We start from the raw sequence: 17691 nt of genomic DNA on the forward strand, positions 1-17691 counted from the left end.
TACTGTATCAGTTTCTGCACTGTCCTCTTTTTCACCAAAATAACTAAACTCAATTTCTTCACAAATGGACTTTTCATCTAATACAGATCCATGCAAAAGAGCACTGTTTAACTGTTTTAGCTTAAGTGCTGGACTTTTTGCATAATACAACCTTCTCACTAATTTCCTCACTTCAGTATGATGCACTGCTAACATCCTAAAATGGTGAAAAACACTGACATACTTTTCTAGAAAGACAAGCCAGTGAATGCCCTTGCAAACCTGTTTTTCTCTCAGTCTGCAAGGATCTAATTCTTGCAACATCTTCATCTTTTGTTTCAGACTTTTCTTAGTATATTTACGTAAGAAATTGCGAAACAAATCAATTGAATCCTGTCGCACACTACAAATACTACTACAATTCCAAGTGTACACCGAAGCCTTACGACATCTCCCTAAAACTTCATCAGCTAACACCTCTTCTGCATTTCTAGACACAATTTTCTCTTTTTCAATTGGACAACTGTCCTTCACCTCATATGCGCGACCACTGATGTCAACTGCATGCAACAAATCATTAGTCTGAAAGTAAGTCTCTTCATTAAAAAATGGCTCTCAACTTGAACTATGCTTCCATTCTCCAGAAAAAACATCACAAAAATTAGTCCTATTAATTACTCTTTTCCACTTACTTTTTGCTTTCAAAACATTGATTGCCTTGTCCAGTGTACGAATTCTATTGATTACTAAAATGTATAATTTTTTCTCACTTCAAAAGCCTAATCAACTGTCCTCTCTATACTTTTCTTTTTCTTGTAAAAAACTGTTTTCCTTTTGCAAATATTTAAATTGTTTAATTAATTTACAACAACTCTGTTATAAAACATTTGTCTACAATTGTCAATGAACTGATTTTTGCGTCTATTACTGTAGACAATATCATCTCCATCTACATTTCCAACATTTTTTGGGGGGCTCTGCTTTTTCTTTGTAGTTACAGAAGATTTTTTTTTCTTTTGCACATTCCCCACATTTTTTTTCCGTTGGGTTAATTTCCTAATAAAATCTTTAGTTGGCTTACCAGGAGCATTCTTCTTTTTCTCTGAACATTGTTTTTTGGATAAATCTTCTAATTGTGTTTTCTTGGACAATAAAGCCTGTTTATATTTTTACATCCTTAGAAGGCATATTGCTTTTTCTCTCTGTAGATAATTCTTCTATAATCTTCATCCTTTGCCTGTCGCATATTTTGAAGAAGTTCTGTATATTTGAAATATAACCATATATTAACATTTCCAATACTTCCTAGTCACTTCCTGGTATCTTTATGTGTAAGCATGTTAAACACTGGTTGTCCTTTCACAGGAGTTTGCTGTAGTAGATCTCCAAAAACAATGATGTGTTTGCCTCTAAATAACACATCATACTCTGTTTTAAGAATTTGTTGCATTCTTAAATGCACAAAAGCAATCATTATATTTGATACCATGCTTACCTCATCAATAATGAGAGGTTTCATTTTTTTCAGGACTCTAGAAACTTCACAACAAACATCTCCAGATAGCTTGTGGTATTCTACTTTATTGTCTTGCTCTACTGGCAGCATCAATAAATGATGTAAAGTAATCCCTTTAATGTTATGTGCTGCCAACCCAGTTGGGGCAGTAACAACACAAGAGAGTGATGACTTAGTCCTTTTCTGTAGATAAGTTGCAATTCCTTTAATTAGGAAACTTTTTCCAGTTCCAGCTTCTCCACTCACATACAGTCGGAGAGGTTTAAATGACGTACATTTGCACTCTTTTTTCTCATAATATAAACCGTGCTCAATCTGCTCAGTCACTTTGTCATATATTTGTTTTTGTTCAACATTTAGTTGTTTTTCCAATTCTTCTAAGTTAATTACATCCTCCTGAGCTTGTTCCAATGCTCTTTCCACCTCATCCATGGCAGTGGCTGCTTTTGGATAATTGGTCCTCCTAGTGGATCCTGACTCAACGAAGCAGGACTCTGATTATCTTGAGAACTGTCTCTTGCAATCTCTGCTGCAATTGTAGCTTCTTGCTGTATTTCGTCATTTAACATTTTCAGATAAGTAGCAAAAATAAGACATTCGATAATATCTTTAGTTGCGTTGAATGAATCTTCATAACTGACAAAATCTCCAAGTAGTTCCTCTTCTGTACGCCAGGGCTTAAACAGTTGCAAAAGAGCTAAATAGTAAAATTCCCTTTTGTCAGGAGTTTCGCAACTCAGTTTTCTATGATTGGAGCAATGGAGTTGTCTGTCACATATTGAATATCCATGTTAGCATTCCACATTGACAAAATGACTGGGTTATAAGCATTTATGTATTTGGACTCTTTATTTCTTCTTACGTTGTAGGTATTTTTCGGTAATTTTCTTGTAACAGTATGTCACAAAGATGACATGAAATAGTTTACTCTTCCTTTTGATAATACTGGTCGTGGAAATCCAAAACGACATTTTATGTAGAACTTGTCCTTAGATTTGAACTTTCGACGACAGCATTTTCCACAACGATGGATTTGAAACCGTAAGACTTGATGTCTTAAATTGTTTTCTTCTGTACTTTTCGGAACAGCACATGTAGAATACTGTTCAATAAAACTCATCACCGTGTAATCCGAATCTGTTCCAAATTTGGGAGCATCTTTGATCCATAGCAGCATATGTATGTGAGGAGCACCTCCTGCTTGATACTCCTTTCTCCAAAAGAAATCCAAAACCTCTCCAAGAGGAGGATTTTTTTTGTTTGTGATAAAAGACATCATAGCTTCAAATCTATGCTTGAAATACCTGCATACATTAACTGGATCCAAAGAGCACAGTTCTCCAGGTGTCTTGAATTCTATATTTTCTATGTTTGCATTTGCCTCTCGAAGAAATTCAAGTAAGTCTTCCCAAGCATACTCAGCACAGCTAAGAGTAAGGAACCATGTAGGAGTTCCTAAGTTTTTTATTTTTTATTTTTTTATTTTTTTATTGGTTCAGTTCAAAACCGATATCTTTTCATATTCATAATACAGTTATGCAATTATACACTTCCAAAAAGACAGGGGGAAACAATAGAAACTATATAGATTAAAAAAAACAGTACAATAAGTGAATATTACCAAATATAAAACAATATTGATATTACGCTACAGTGGAGACCTTCATTGGTCTAGATTTATGCAAGCATCATTCCTCAACCCCCATATGATCAATCATCGCCTGCCAAACCTTGATCCCCCTTTGCTTTTTCTTAATTGACTTAGTACAATATAGGTTTACTCCAAGTAGAACACATTGTAAAAGTTTGCTCTCCACATCTCATAAGCTGGAGCTTCCGGTTTCAACCCCATTGAGGCAATGCAAAGGCGAGCCACTGCCATCACCATGAATAGCAAGTGTTAGATCTGGGGGTCTCTAGTTGGCAGAGGTAAGTACCTTAGACCAAGTAGGGACCCTTGCTTCTAGTCAGGGTGAAGGAATACACACAGTAGATAACCTCCGCTCTCCTCTAGGTAGCTTGGCGCGAGCAGGCAGGCTTATCCCCAAGGCAATGTGTATAATATTTGCACTCAACACAACAATAATCCCCAATCCACCACAAACTGAGACCACACAGGTAAGTATATTTTATAAAAATATATATAACTTTTATCTGGTTGCAGCAATGTAAATAAAGCAGTTGCACGATAATCACTTTAGTATAGCAATGATGCACTTAATCTTAATTGGTGTTTCTTAATTTCAGGAAGTTCTTGAAACAAATGTCTCTAGTCTCTTCAGTCGGCAAAAAGATATGCCTATGATTTTGTGATTAAAACGCTCTCAAAATGAGCCAAGAACCATGCCAATGTTTGGTAATGCAAACGCTCTTAAAAATGAGCCAAGAACCATGCCAATGTTTTGTAATACAAACGGGACCCGGCCCCTAGCGTCAGGGACCCTTCGCGCGTCTAGCGCGCCTCACCGCAATGCTGTTGGGAGGGGGGATTCCCTTCCAGGCGCACCTCGCGGCGAGCGCTCACTAGCGCTCCAGCCCGGCCGGTCTCAGGACGCTCTTCCGCCTGCTCTCGGTTCTCCAGGGAGCAGCGGGGAGCAGAGACGGCAGGCCGGGGGCTGGAGCACTCGTTCAGGTCCCTCGGCGAGGTCAGGTCAGTCTTCCCCGGGCCCGGCGGTGATCGCGGTGAATTCTCGGCTCCTCCAGTCGAGCGGGCCAATCCAGACGCGGCAAAACGGGCGAGCCTCCAAAGCACCCGGGAGTCAGCCTATGGCAGTGCGGCTCCCGGGTCAAGCCTGCGATGACGCTCCTCGCCCTAGCCAATCACCACACGGCAACAGTGGTGACGCTGCGCCGCACGGGCCAATCCCGTCGCGGCGTTGGTGAGGGGGCTCGGCTCTCTCATCCAATCGGAGAGCAGCGGGCTCGTTTTCAGTCGCGTTGGTACCAGCAAGGTACGGGGCCCTTCGTCTGGGGTTTACTGACCCCGGGTCGCGTTGGTGAAGCTGCACACAGGTCGCTTTAGTGCGCTCTGCTTGGGGAAAGCCCACAAACCTTCGGTCTGCACATAACACGTGTCGATGAACACGGCGACCTCACAGCACGGCACAGCAGCCGGTTGGGCAGGCAATGCACAGCGCGGCACCCTCCAGCCAAACAGAGGGCCGACGGTCAGGCAAACAGCAGGGCTTCACGATCTCTTCAGCCCACAGCAGCTTCAGTGGACACAGCAGATTCTTGTGGTCCTTGGGCAACCTTTATGTTCCTGGGTTGCAGACAGGGAGCCAGCTCTTCTCAGGCCCTTGGAGATTCAAATTGTAGACACAGCACACAGCAAAGTCTTTGTAGTTCAAGCAGGCAGGGTCACAGCACACAGCAAAGTCCCTTTCTTCTCCTCTCCTTCAGTTGGACAGCAGGATAGGTCAGCCCTTAAAGCACACAGCAAGGCAATCTTCCATCAGCTCCTTCAGCAGTCCTTCTTCTGGCAGAGGTTCCTCTTGATTGTAGAATCTGATTTTCTGTAGTCAGGGGTCCTTCTCTTATACCCCAAAAAGGCTTTGAAGTCCTTTGAAGTCTTTTGAAGTCTTTGTGCAAAGGGGGCCCTGAGCCCGGTCCAAACCAGTTCTGGGGGTCTGGGGTGTTTCTGGTTTCCTTCTTCCTCCCTGTCCCAGGGACAGAGGTGACAGACGCCCAGCAGGAGGTGGAGCCAGCTTTGAGGTTAGGCAGGCACAGCCCTTCACTATCAGGTGCTATCTCCTCCCACTTCCCTGGCAGCAGATGCTGCCTTTCATCCACGGGGCTGGCTCAGATAACCCCCTAGGGCTCTGCAGACCCTGTCATCCTCAACCCAGACAGTCAATCCACAAACAGTCCCAGGCACACAGAAAGGTTTAGACAAGAGAACAGCCACTTTCTAAAAGTGCCATTCTCAAACACAGAATTTAAAAACAACCCTTACTAAAAGATGTGTTATTAAATTCTGAGTTCAGGGATATCTTTCACTTATGTCCCATCTTGTTCCTATGGGAAGATAGTCTGGGATCCAATGGGACCAGCCTCCTCCATGTTACTCTATGGAGCAAGATAGCCTTACAGCAGTGAGCACACAAAATGGCTGCTGCTCACTACCAGAGCATGTTACCTGCACTAGTACATGCTCTACCTTATCCATGCACTGCACCCTGCCCAGGGGGGTACCTTGAGCCTTCCATAGGGGTGACTGGTGTGCACAGACAGGGAAGGGTTAGGCCCAGCCAGTGGGGACACTGGCCAGGCGGACATGGCAGTCCACTGACTGCTCACAGGCCCTGCGCTGGCAGGCCTGAGACATCATTTTCGGGCTACTCATGTGGGTGGCGCAATCTGCGCTGCAGGCCCACTAGTAGCATCTGTCATCACCAGCCCTGGCACACACAGTGTACTTTACTAGGGACTTCATGGTGACACAAATATGCCAATCAGGTATACCCAATCAATATGACAATTTACAGAGGGAGCACTTACCCTCTGACACTGATCAGCAGTGGCAGAGGGTCCAAAGCATCTAAACCAGCAAAAACGAAATCCAGCACAGCATCAAAAATACATGAGTCAGAGGCAAAAAGATGGGGGAAAAACCACGCCAAGGATGTCAGGTCTAACACGTGTCCCCTCCAGCTGAAAGTGGGGAGAACTACCCAACCTCTTGGGAGTCCTCATCACTAAGGCGGAAGAATCTGGACAGACCATCAGCATTGGCGTGTTCTGTACCAGGGCGGTGCTCCACCGTGAAGTCCATCCCCTGTAGGGAAATGGACCACCTCAACAGTTTTGGATTCTCACCCCTCATATGCATTAACCATCTGAGGGGCCTGTGGTCGGTCTGAACACGGAAGTGAGTCCCAAACAGGTAGGGCCTCAGCTTCTTCAGAGCCCAGACCACAGCGAAAGCTTCCCTTTCGATTGCACTCCATCTCTGTTCCCTGGGGAGTAGCCTCCTACTAATGAAAGCCACCGGTTGGTCTTCACCCTCCTCATTGATCTGTGAGAGTACTGCTCCCACGCCTTGCTCTGAAGCGTCAGTTTGCACAATGAACTCACTTGAAAAGTCAGGTGCCTTAAGCACCGGTGCTGTGCACATGGCAGTTTTGAGGGTGTCAAAAGCAGTTTGACAGGCCTCAGTCCAATTCACTTTCCTGGGCTGATTTCTAGATGTCAGCTCTGTCAAAGGGGCTACAATGGTGCCATAACCTTTGACAAACCGTCTGTAATACCCGGTGAGACCTAAAAAGGCTCTCACCTCAGTCTGGGTCTTGGGGGGTTCCCAAGCCAGAATGGTATCAATCTTTGCCTGTAGGGGCGCCACCTGGCCGCTCCCCACCTGGTGTCCCAAGTACACCACAGATCCCTGCCCTATCTGGCACTTACTGGCCTTGATAGTAAGGCCTGCCTTCTGCAGAGCCTTCAACACTGCGCAGAGGTGTTGCAAGTGTTCCTCCCAAGTGGAGCTGAACACAGCAATGTCATCCAGGTATGCTGCGCTGAATTCCTCCAGCCCTGCCAATACCTGGTTGACCAGTCTCTGGAATGTGGCAGGGGCATTTTTCAACCCAAAGGGCATGACACGAAACTGGAAGTGCCCCTCTGGTGTTGAAAATGCTGATCTTTCCTTGTCCCCCTCAGTTAAGGCAATCTGCCAGTAACCTGAAGTCAAATCAAAGGTGCTCAGGTACCGGGCAGCTCCCAACCGATCCACCAGCTCATCAGCTCTGGGGATGGGGTGCGCGTCAGTCTTGGTGACCGCATTGAGCCCACGGTAGTCCACGCAGAAACGGAGTTCCTGGGGGCCACCAGGGGTAGCAGCTTTCTTAGGCACTAAGACCACTGGGCTAGCCCAGGGGCTGCTGGAGGGCTCAATGACCCCTAGTGCTAACATCTTAGAAACCTCTTCTTTGATGCTAGCCCTGACCTTGTCAGCCACTCTGTAAAACTTCTGTTTCACAGGCAGGTTGTCACCAGTGTCCACATCGTGGACACACCAGTCAGTGACACCTGGGGTCAGGGGAAAACAGGGGGGCGAACTGACCCAAGACTTGGCGACAGTCCTGTTGCTGCTCTGGGGTCAGGGTGGGTGAGAGTATCACCCCATCAACTGACCCATCTTGCTCCTTGGTTGCCAGGAGGTCAGGGAGAGGATCACTATCCTCCTCCCCTCCTGCATCTGTAGCCATGAGCAAAGTCACTGCTGACCTCTCAAAGTGGGGTTTGAGGCGGTTTACATGCAACACTCTCAGGGGCTGCCTGGGAGTCTTCAGGTTAACCAAGTAGGTAACCTCGCTCTTGCGCTCCACCACCTCATATGGCCCAGACCACTTGTCACGGAGAGCACAAGGCTCCACTGGCTCCATCACCCACACTTTCTGCCCAGGTTGGAACTCCACAAGAGAGGTGTTCTGATCATACCATCTCTTCATTTCCTCCTGGCTAGCCTCCAGGTTCTCTTGAGCGAGCTTCCTGAAGCGCTTGGTCTGATTGCGGATGGCCAGCACATAGCTGAACACATCCTGAGGGGTTTTCCCACGGGATTTCTCCCACCCCTCCTTCACCAGAGTGAGAGGTCCTCTGACAGGGTGGCCATACAGCAACTCAAAGGGGCTGAACCCTAAGGATTTCTGAGGCACCTCCCTGTATGCAAATAACAGGCATGGTAACAAGACGTCCCACTTCCGCCTCATGGGCTCCTCTAGGCCCATAATCATGCCCTTCAGGGTGCGGTTGAATCTTTCAACCAACCCATTTCCTTGAGGATGGTAAGGTGTGGTGAACTTATATGTCACTCCACACACCTCCCACAGAGACTTCATGTACCTAGAGATGAAGTTTGTACCCCTGTCAGAAACCACCTCTCTGGGGAATCCCACACGGGAAAAGATCCCCATTAAGGCACGGCCCACCACAGGGGCTGTGACTGTCCTGAGATGGACTGCTTCAGGGTATCGGGTGGCATGGTCCACCAAGACCAGGATAAACCTGTTGCCTAAGGCTGTCTTGGGGTCCAGGGGCCCCACGATGTCAATGCCCACCCTCTCAAAAGGGGTGCTCACCACAGGAAAGGGTTGGAGGGGTGCCACGCACTTCCCTCCGCTCTTGCCACTGGCCTGACAGGTTTGGCAAGACTTACAAAAGGCAGCGACGTGCTTCTTCATCTGGGGCCAGTAGAAGTGGGTGACAAGCCTGTAATAGGTCTTGTCTTGCCCCAGATGTCCTGCGAGAGGCACGTCATGAGCCAGACCCAGTAGGAAGTTCCTGAAGCGCTCGGGTGCCACCAGCACACGGGCTGCACCGGGCTCAGCGAACTTAGGCTCACTATAAAGTAAGTCATCCTCCCAGTAGATCAAATGTTCCTTGGACCCCAGGCCTACTGCCTGGTCTGCAGCCTGCTGCCGCACACCAATGAGGGAAGGGCACTCCTTTTGAGCTTGGCAGAATTCCTCCCTGGAGGGACCACCATCTTGCTGCCACTGGGACAGCTCAGGCAATTCCCCTAGTTCGGCCACCTGTTCCCCTGTAGGTTTCAGGGCATCCCCCTCAGGTTCTGCTTCCTCCTGGACCGTGGGAACAGTGGGGGCTGGTTTCCCACGCCCTCTGCCCCTCCGTCTCTTGACAGGTCCCTGGGCCATTGTTCCAGGCTCCAGTTCTGCTAATCCACCCTTACTGGCTGCCATTGCACGTGTGGTCACACAGATCCACGCAGGCAAGCCCAACATTTCCAAGTGAGTCCTGTGCTCTACATCTTTCCATGGAGAGCTCTCCAGGTCATTACCTAATAGACAATCTACAGGCAAGGCATCACTTACAACAACTTCCAATGTACCGGAGACTCCTCCCCACTCAAATGGAACACGTGCCAACTTGCAGAGGCGCACTGAACTGTCAGCTGCCACCACAGGACGGAGTACCTTGGGAATGATCTGCTATTCAGACACCCATTGACACCTGACAGATGTCACACTGGCCCCTGTGTCTCTCAGAGCTTCTATCTCTTTTCCATTGATGGTCACCTTCTGCCCATATTTCTTAGTGTTTAAGGGCAGCAAGGTTTCCTGGGCCATCTCTTGGTCTCCTAAAGAGACAAGGGTCATTACTGCTAACCCCTCCTCCCCACTAGAAATCAAATCCCCTCCCAAAGCTACACTAGCTAATGCCGGTGTTGGAGCACCAGTGGGTGCTGGAGGTTTCTTTGGACATTTGGGGGCAATGTGCCCCACCTCCCCACATGTAAAGCAAGTAGGCGGGGGCCTGTTGTCCTGTTTGCCTTTACGGGGCCAGGACTTCTTAGACTTGGGGGGCTGAGACACTTTCTCCTGGGAACTATTTTGGGGCCCTTTAGAAGACTCCTTTTGATTACCCGTGTCCCCCCCACTCTTCTGCTGGAGACCTTGTCCACCCTTGGCTGGGGTACTTACCACCCCCTTGTGGACCCTGGTGCTAGTCCAGCGGTCCGCCTCTTTAGCAAGCTCACTGGGATCAGTTAACTTGCTGTCTAAAAGATGCTGGTGCAGCTCTGGAACACATAAACTACTTAAGTGCTCCCAACTAATCAAGTGACACAACCCCACATAATCAGTAACTTTTCTGCCCTTTATCCAACCTTCCAGTGCACGGCTGTACATACTCACACACTCCACCCAAGTACTTGAATCAAGCTTCTTGAAGTTCCTAAACTTCTGGCGGTACTGTTCTGCAGTGAGCCAATACCTGAGGCACAAAGCCTCCTTCATGGAGGGGTAGGCTAAAGTACCTGTTGCTTCTAAGGGTGCCAAGACATCCCTCCCAGAGGCCTCAAAGTGCTTCCATAAACCTGCCCCCCAACTTTTCTCAGGCACTTCATTCATCTTTAGGGCTAGTTCATACGCTCTGAACCACGCATAAATATCCTCACCCCTCTGATAATTCTGTACCAGATCCTTTGGTATGTATACCTTACCCGCCTGTACTGGTTGTGCGCTGCCACCATTAGAGCTGGACCCCCCTTGTTTTTCTTTGATGTCCAGCTCCCTCATGTTCCTCTCATGAGTCAATTGGAGTTTCTTCTCCTCCAAAGCGAGAGCATGTCTTCTCTCTTCCGCCGCCTTCTCAGTTTCAAGGCGTAGTTTCCTCTCCTCTGCTTGGGCCTTGAGTTTAAAAAGCTCAATCTCATGAGCCCTAGCTCTCTGATTATCCTCCAGCTCCTCTGGAGAAATAACCCTACTGGAGTGGTTGCTGCCAACCTTAGATGCTGACCGCGCTGGCAAATCACTGAGCAAAAAAACATTCTCCGGTGCACCTTCCACTTCAGTAGCTTCTTCTGAGACATGTTTAGCCTCCCACCAGGCCCTCAGAGCTTTCTGTAGCTCTTCCTTGTTTGCGCTGCCCTTCACTGGGCATCCAAGCTGTTTGCTGAATTGTTTCAGGATATCCTTTCTGTAGTTGTACAGCTCCTGAATTTCGAATTCCACTTCCAATTCTACTCTCACGCTTGCCGCTTTCACAGACATGATGCTTCCTAACCTTTTCAACAAAAGGTTTCACCAAAAAGAAAAAAATCTTGCGCAACCTGTGCTTCTAAACTAGACTAGTGATGTACAAGAGATCACTGCAGGTCAAGTGCAATTATTAGTTCAGAATCCGCACCGCTGTCCAACAATGTTAGATCTGGGGGTCTCTAGTTGGCAGAGGTAAGTACCTTAGACCAAGTAGGGACCCTTGCTTCTAGTCAGGGTGAAGGAATACACACAGTAGATAACCTCCGCTCTCCTCTAGGTAGCTTGGCGCGAGCAGGCAGGCTTATCCCCAAGGCAATGTGTATAATGTTTGCACTCAACACAACAATAATCCCCAATCCACCACAAACTGAGACCACACAGGTAAGTATATTTTATAAAAATATATATAACTTTTATCTGGTTGCAGCAATGTAAATAAAGCAGTTGCACGATAATCACTTTAGTATAGCAATGATGCACTTAATCTTAATTGGTGTTTCTTAATTTCAGGAAGTTCTTGAAACAAATGTCTCTAGTCTCTTCAGTCGGCAAAAAGATATGCCTATGATTTTGTGATTAAAACGCTCTCAAAATGAGCCAAGAACCATGCCAATGTTTTGTAATGCAAACGCTCTTAAAAATGAGCCAAGAACCATGCCAATGTTTTGTAATACAAACGGGACCCGGCCCCTAGCGTCAGGGACCCTTCGCGCGTCTAGCGCGCCTCACCGCAATGCTGTTGGGAGGGGGGATTCCCTTCCAGGCGCACCTCGCGGCGAGCGCTCACTAGCGCTCCAGCTCGGCCGGTCTCAGGACGCTCTTCCGCCTGCTCTCGGTTCTCCAGGGAGCAGCGGGGAGCAGAGACGGCAGGCCGGGGGCTGGAGCACTCGTTCAGGTCCCTCGGCGAGGTCAGGTCAGTCTTCCCCGGGCCCGGCGGTGATCGCGGTGAATTCTCGGCTCCTCCAGTCGAGCGGGCCAATCCAGACGCGGCAAAACGGGCGAGCCTCCAAAGCACCCGGGAGTCAGCCTATGGCAATGCGGCTCCCGGGTCAAGCCTGTGATGACGCTCCTCGCCCTAGCCAATCACCACACGGCAACAGTGGTGATGCTGCGCCGCACGGGCCAATCCCGTCGCGGCGTTGGTGAGGGGGCTCGGCTCTCTCGTCCAATCGGAGAGCAGCGGGCTCGTTTTCAGTCGCGTTGGTACCAGCAAGGTACGGGGCCCTTCGTCGGGGGTTTACTGACCCCGGGTCGCGGTGGTGAAGCTGCACACAGGTCGCTTTAGTGCGCTCTGCTCGGGGAAAGCCCACAAACCTTCGGTCTGCACATAACACGTGTCGATGAACACGGCGACCTCACAGCACGGCACAGCAGCCGGTTGGGCAGGCAATGCACAGCGCGGCACCCTCCAGCCAAACAGAGGGCCGACGGTCAGGCAAACAGCAGGGCTTCACGATCTCTTCAGCCCACAGCAGCTTCAGTGGACACAGCAGATTCTTGTGGTCCTTGGGCAACCTTTATGCTCCTGGGTTGCAGACAGGGAGCCAGCTCTTCTCAGGCCCTTGGAGATTCAAATTGGAGACACAGCCCACAGCAAAGTCTTTGTAGTTCAAGCAGGCAGGGTCACAGCACACAGCAAAGTCCCTTTCTTCTCCTCTCCTTCAGTTGGACAGCAGGATAGGTCAGCCCTTAAAGCACACAGCAAGGCAATCTTCCATCAGCTCCTTCAGCAGTCCTTCTTCTGGCAGAGGTTCCTCTTGATTGTAGAATCTGATTTTCTGTAGTCAGGGGTCCTTCTCTTATACCCCAAAAAGGCTTTAAAGTCCTTTGAAGTCTTTTGAAGTCTTTGTGCAAAGGGGGCCCTGAGCCCGGTCCAAACCAGTTCTGGGGGTCTGGGGTGTTTCTGGTTTCCTTCTTCCTCCCTGTCCCAGGGACAGAGGTGACAGACGCCCAGCAGGAGGTGGAGCCAGCTTTGAGGTTAGGCAGGCACAGCCCTTCACTATCAGGTGCTATCTCCTCCCACTTCCCTGGCAGCAGATGCTGCCTTTCATCCACGGGGCTGGCTCAGATAACCCCCTGGGGCTCTGCAGACCCTGTCATCCTCAACCCAGACAGTCAATCCACAAACAGTCCCAGGCACACAGAAAGGTTTAGACTAGAGAACAGCCACTTTCTAAAAGTGCCATTCTCAAACACAGAATTTAAAAACAACCCTTACTAAAAGATGTGTTATTAAATTCTGAGTTCAGGGATATCTTTCACCTATGTCCCATCTTGTTCCTATGGGAAGATAGGCTGGGATCCAATGGGACCAGCCTCCCCCATGTTACTCTATGGAGCAAGATAGCCTTACATCAGTGAGCACACAAAATGGCTGCTGCTCACTACCAGAGCATGTTACCTGCACTAGTACATGCTCTACCTTATCCATGCACTGCACCCTGCCCAGGGGGGTACCTTGAGCCTTCCATAGGGGTGACTGGTGTGCACAGACAGGGAAGGGTTAGGCCCAGCCAGTGGGGACACTGGCCAGGCGGACATGGCAGTCCACTGACTGCACACAGGCCCTGCGCTGGCAGGCCTGAGACATTATTTTAGGGCTACTCATGTGGGTGGCGCAATCTGCGCTGCAGGCCCACTAGTAGCATCTGTCATCACCAGCCCTGGCACACACAGTGCACTTTACTAGGGACTTCATGGTGACACAAATATGCCAATCAGGTATACCCAATCAATATGACAATTTACAGAGGGAGCACTTACCCTCTGACACTGATCAGCAGTGGCAGAGGGTCCAAAGCATTTAAACCAGCAAAAACGAAATCCAGCACAGCATCAAAAATACATGAGTCAGAGGCAAAAAGATGGGGGGAAAACCACGCCAAGGATGTCAGGTCTAACAGCAAGTATCTATACTTGCGATACGATAAGAACACATCCAAGTCACTAGATAAACCAAAGATAATCATTTCCCTGGAGTTCCTAAGTTTCTTAGCATTCATTTCCATTCCCCATGACGGCGGAACCAATACTCGTTAGTACCACGCTGACAAGCCATGAGATTAATTAGCTGAAATTCCAAACAGTGTCTTTCTGTTGGACTTTGTCCATAAAGTCCCTTACCGAAACATTCTGCAGATGTACTCCACTTTTTAGTATATGGTTCACTGCATAAGAAAGTCCAGACAAGTCACTCTCAAACAGAAGATGAAACAAATATGGAATGCATTGGCGAAATCTTGGATCTTCTGCATATAATCTTGATGTCCGGTATTCAGATGCAGGAATTTGCACAGGTCAGTCATCATATCTTCCACCTACACCTGTTGGAAATAACTGAGGAAAACAACGAGCTTCCAAGCTTTCTTCCCATACACTTATAGGACTTCCTTTTGCTTCTTTCATTTGGAATAACTCAATAGCATTCCCTATTACTTCTTTGGAATGCAGAGGATGAACACTGTAATGTTCATAAATGTGTTCACTTCTGGACACATCCACTTTTTCAATTTGCCCAGCTGACAAATCACTGTCCACTTCTACAGTTGTTTACTCTTCTCCTACATATACATTTTTGTAGTACTGATTGTTTTTACCACATACAACGTTGCCTTTTTGACTTTCCTAACATCCACTAATTCTTTCCAGATTTTCTTACTCTTTGTAGGAACGCCATTAACTAGAATAACTAGAGGTTCCTCTTCCACTTTCTCTACACCAATTGTGTCAATATTTTTCTTAAACTCTAGAGGCAAATAAACAACTCTTCCCTTTAATCCTCTCTGTAAATCTGAAGGAGGCAATTTCCCTGTCTTAGGCTCCATGCGAACAATAGCCTGAAATGGATGCACAGATTGAATCAGAATACACTCATAGGTATTTAAATCCATCAATTCAGAAGGAATCTTTACCAACTCCAGATTATTATGTACAGCTCCAGCAGGCATTTTGTTATCATTTCATTTATTATAACAATATTTACAAATACGTTGATCAGAAACCAAATCAAAACAATTCTCTACCAACAAATAAGTTGCAAAATCCTTCCACTCATTATTATTTTCCTTTTCACTTTTTACATATAAATCAACTAACCTAGTCTGATTTTTATAATGAGTTCGTCGACAACACACACAACAAAAATTTGGCTTTTCACTTGAAATGACCTTAAACTTTGTAATTTCTTGGTCAGAATTTTCTGTACTAAAATTCTGTATATTTTCATTCACATTGCCTTCAATTACTGTATCAGTTTCTGCACTGTCCTCTTTTTCACCAAAATAACTAAACTCAATTTCTTCACAAATGGACTTTTCATCTAATACAGATCCATGCAAAAGAGCACTGTTTAACTGTTTTAGCTTAAGTGCTGGACTTTTTGCATAATACAACCTTCTCACTAATTTCCTCACTTCAGTATGATGCACTGCTAACATCCTAAAATGGTGAAAAACACTGACATACTTTTCTAGAAAGACAAGCCAGTGAATGCCCTTGCAAACCTGTTTTTCTCTCAGTCTGCAAGGATCTAATTCTTGCAACATCTTCATCTTTTGTTTCAGACTTTTTTAGTATATTTACGTAAGAAATTGCGAAACAAATCAATTGAATCCTGTCACACACTACAAATACTACTACAATTCCAAGTGTACACCGAAGCCTTAGGACATCTCCCTAAAACTTCATCAGCTAACACCTCTTCTGCATTTCTAGACACAATTTTCTCTTTTTCAATTGGACAACTGTCCTTCACCTCATATGCGCGACCACTGATGTCAACTGCATGCAACAAATCATTAGTCTGAAAGTAAGTCTCTTCATTAAAAAATGGCTCACAACTTGAACTATGCTTCCATTCTCCAGAAAAAACATCACAAAAATTAGTCCTATTAATTACTCTTTTCCACTTACTTTTTGCTTTCAAAACATTGATTGCCTTGTCCAGTGTACGAATTCTATTGATTACTAAAATGTATAATTTTTTCTCACTTCAAAAGCCTGATCAACTGTCCTCTCTATACTTTTCTTTTTCTTGTAAAAAACTGTTTTCCTTTTGCAAATATTTAAATTGTTTAATTAATTTACAACAATTCTGTTATAAAACATTTGTCTACAATTGTCAATGAACTGATTTTTGCGTCTATTACTGTAGACAATATCATCTCCATCTACATTTCCAACATTTTTTGGGGGGCTCTGCTTTTTCTTTGTAGTTACAGAAGATTTTATTTTTCTTTTGCACATTCCCCACATTTTTTTTTCGTTGGGTTAATTTCCTAGTAAAATCTTTAGTTGGCTTACCAGGAGCATTCTTCTTTTTCTCTGAACATTGTTTTTTGGATAAATCTTCTAATTGTGTTTTCTTGGACAATAAAGCCTGTTTATATTTTTACATCCTTAGAAGGCATATTGCTTTTTCTCTCTGTAGATAATTACATTCTGTTGTGAAGAACAAATAACATGTTACAGACCACTACTAACACACTACATAGCAATTAGAATCACTAAATGATATAAACACTGGTTTACTTCATAAGTAAGTTTAAAACACAGCAAATGTGTCTGACCAGAGTAGGAAATCATGCAGTGGTACAGGCAGAGGGACAGATGACGCGAGCAGAGGGTTAGATGGCAAAGACATAGAAAGAGATGGCGTAGGCAGAGAGTTAAAATGGCGCAGGCAGAAGGTAAGATGACACAGGCACAGAGAGAGATGGTGCAGGCAAAGGGTAAGATGGCGCATGCAGACAGAGAGATGATGCAGGTGGAGGGAGAGATGGTACAGGCAGAGGGGAGATGGTGCAGGAAGAGGGGAGACATGGTACAGCAGGCACAGGAGAGATGGAACAGGTGAAGAAAGATGGCGTGGGCAGAGGGTGAGATGGCGCAGGCAGAAAAAGAGAGGGGGCAAGCAGAAGGTGAGAGGGCGCAGGCAGAAGGTTAGATGGTGCAGACAAAGGGACAGATAGCGCAGGCAGAGGGTGACATGGCGCAGCAGAGGGAGAGATGGCGCACACAAAGGGAGAGATGGCGCAGGCACAGGGTGAGATGGTACAGGCAGAGGGAGACATAGCGCAGACATAGGGTGACATGGCACAGGCGGAGGGAGACATGGCGCAGGCAAAGGGAGAGATGGTGCATGCACAGGGGACATGGCACAGACAGAGGGAGAGATAGCGCAAGCAGAGGGTGAGATGGCACAAGCAGAGGGTGAGATGGCACAGGCAGAGAGAGAGATGGCGTAAGCACAAGGGTGAAATGGGACAGGCAGAGGGTAAGATGACACAAGCAGAGAGAGAGATGGTGCAGGCAGAGGGTGAGATGGCGCACACAGAGAGAGATGATGCAGGCAGAGGGTGAGATGGCACAGGCCCAGAGAGAGATGGCGTAAGCAGAGGGTGATATGGCGCTGGCAGAGGGTAAGATGACACAGGCAGAGAGAGAGAGAGATGGTGCACGCAGAGGGTGAGATGGCGCAGACAGAGAGAGATGGCACAGGCAGAGAGTGAGATGTCGCAGGCAGAGGGAAAAATGGCGCAAGCAGAAGGTGAGATGGTGCAGACAAAGGGACATATAGCGCAGGCAGAGGGTGATATGGCGCAGGCAGAGGGAGAGATGGTGCACACAAAGGGAGAGATGGTGCAGGCACAGGGTGAGATGGCGCAGGCAGAGGAAGACATAGCACAGACAGAGGGT

The sequence above is a fragment of the Lissotriton vulgaris genome, chromosome 5, assembly GCF_964263255.1.
Source record: "Lissotriton vulgaris chromosome 5, aLisVul1.2, whole genome shotgun sequence".
Classification (NCBI taxonomy): domain Eukaryota; kingdom Metazoa; phylum Chordata; class Amphibia; order Caudata; family Salamandridae; genus Lissotriton; species Lissotriton vulgaris.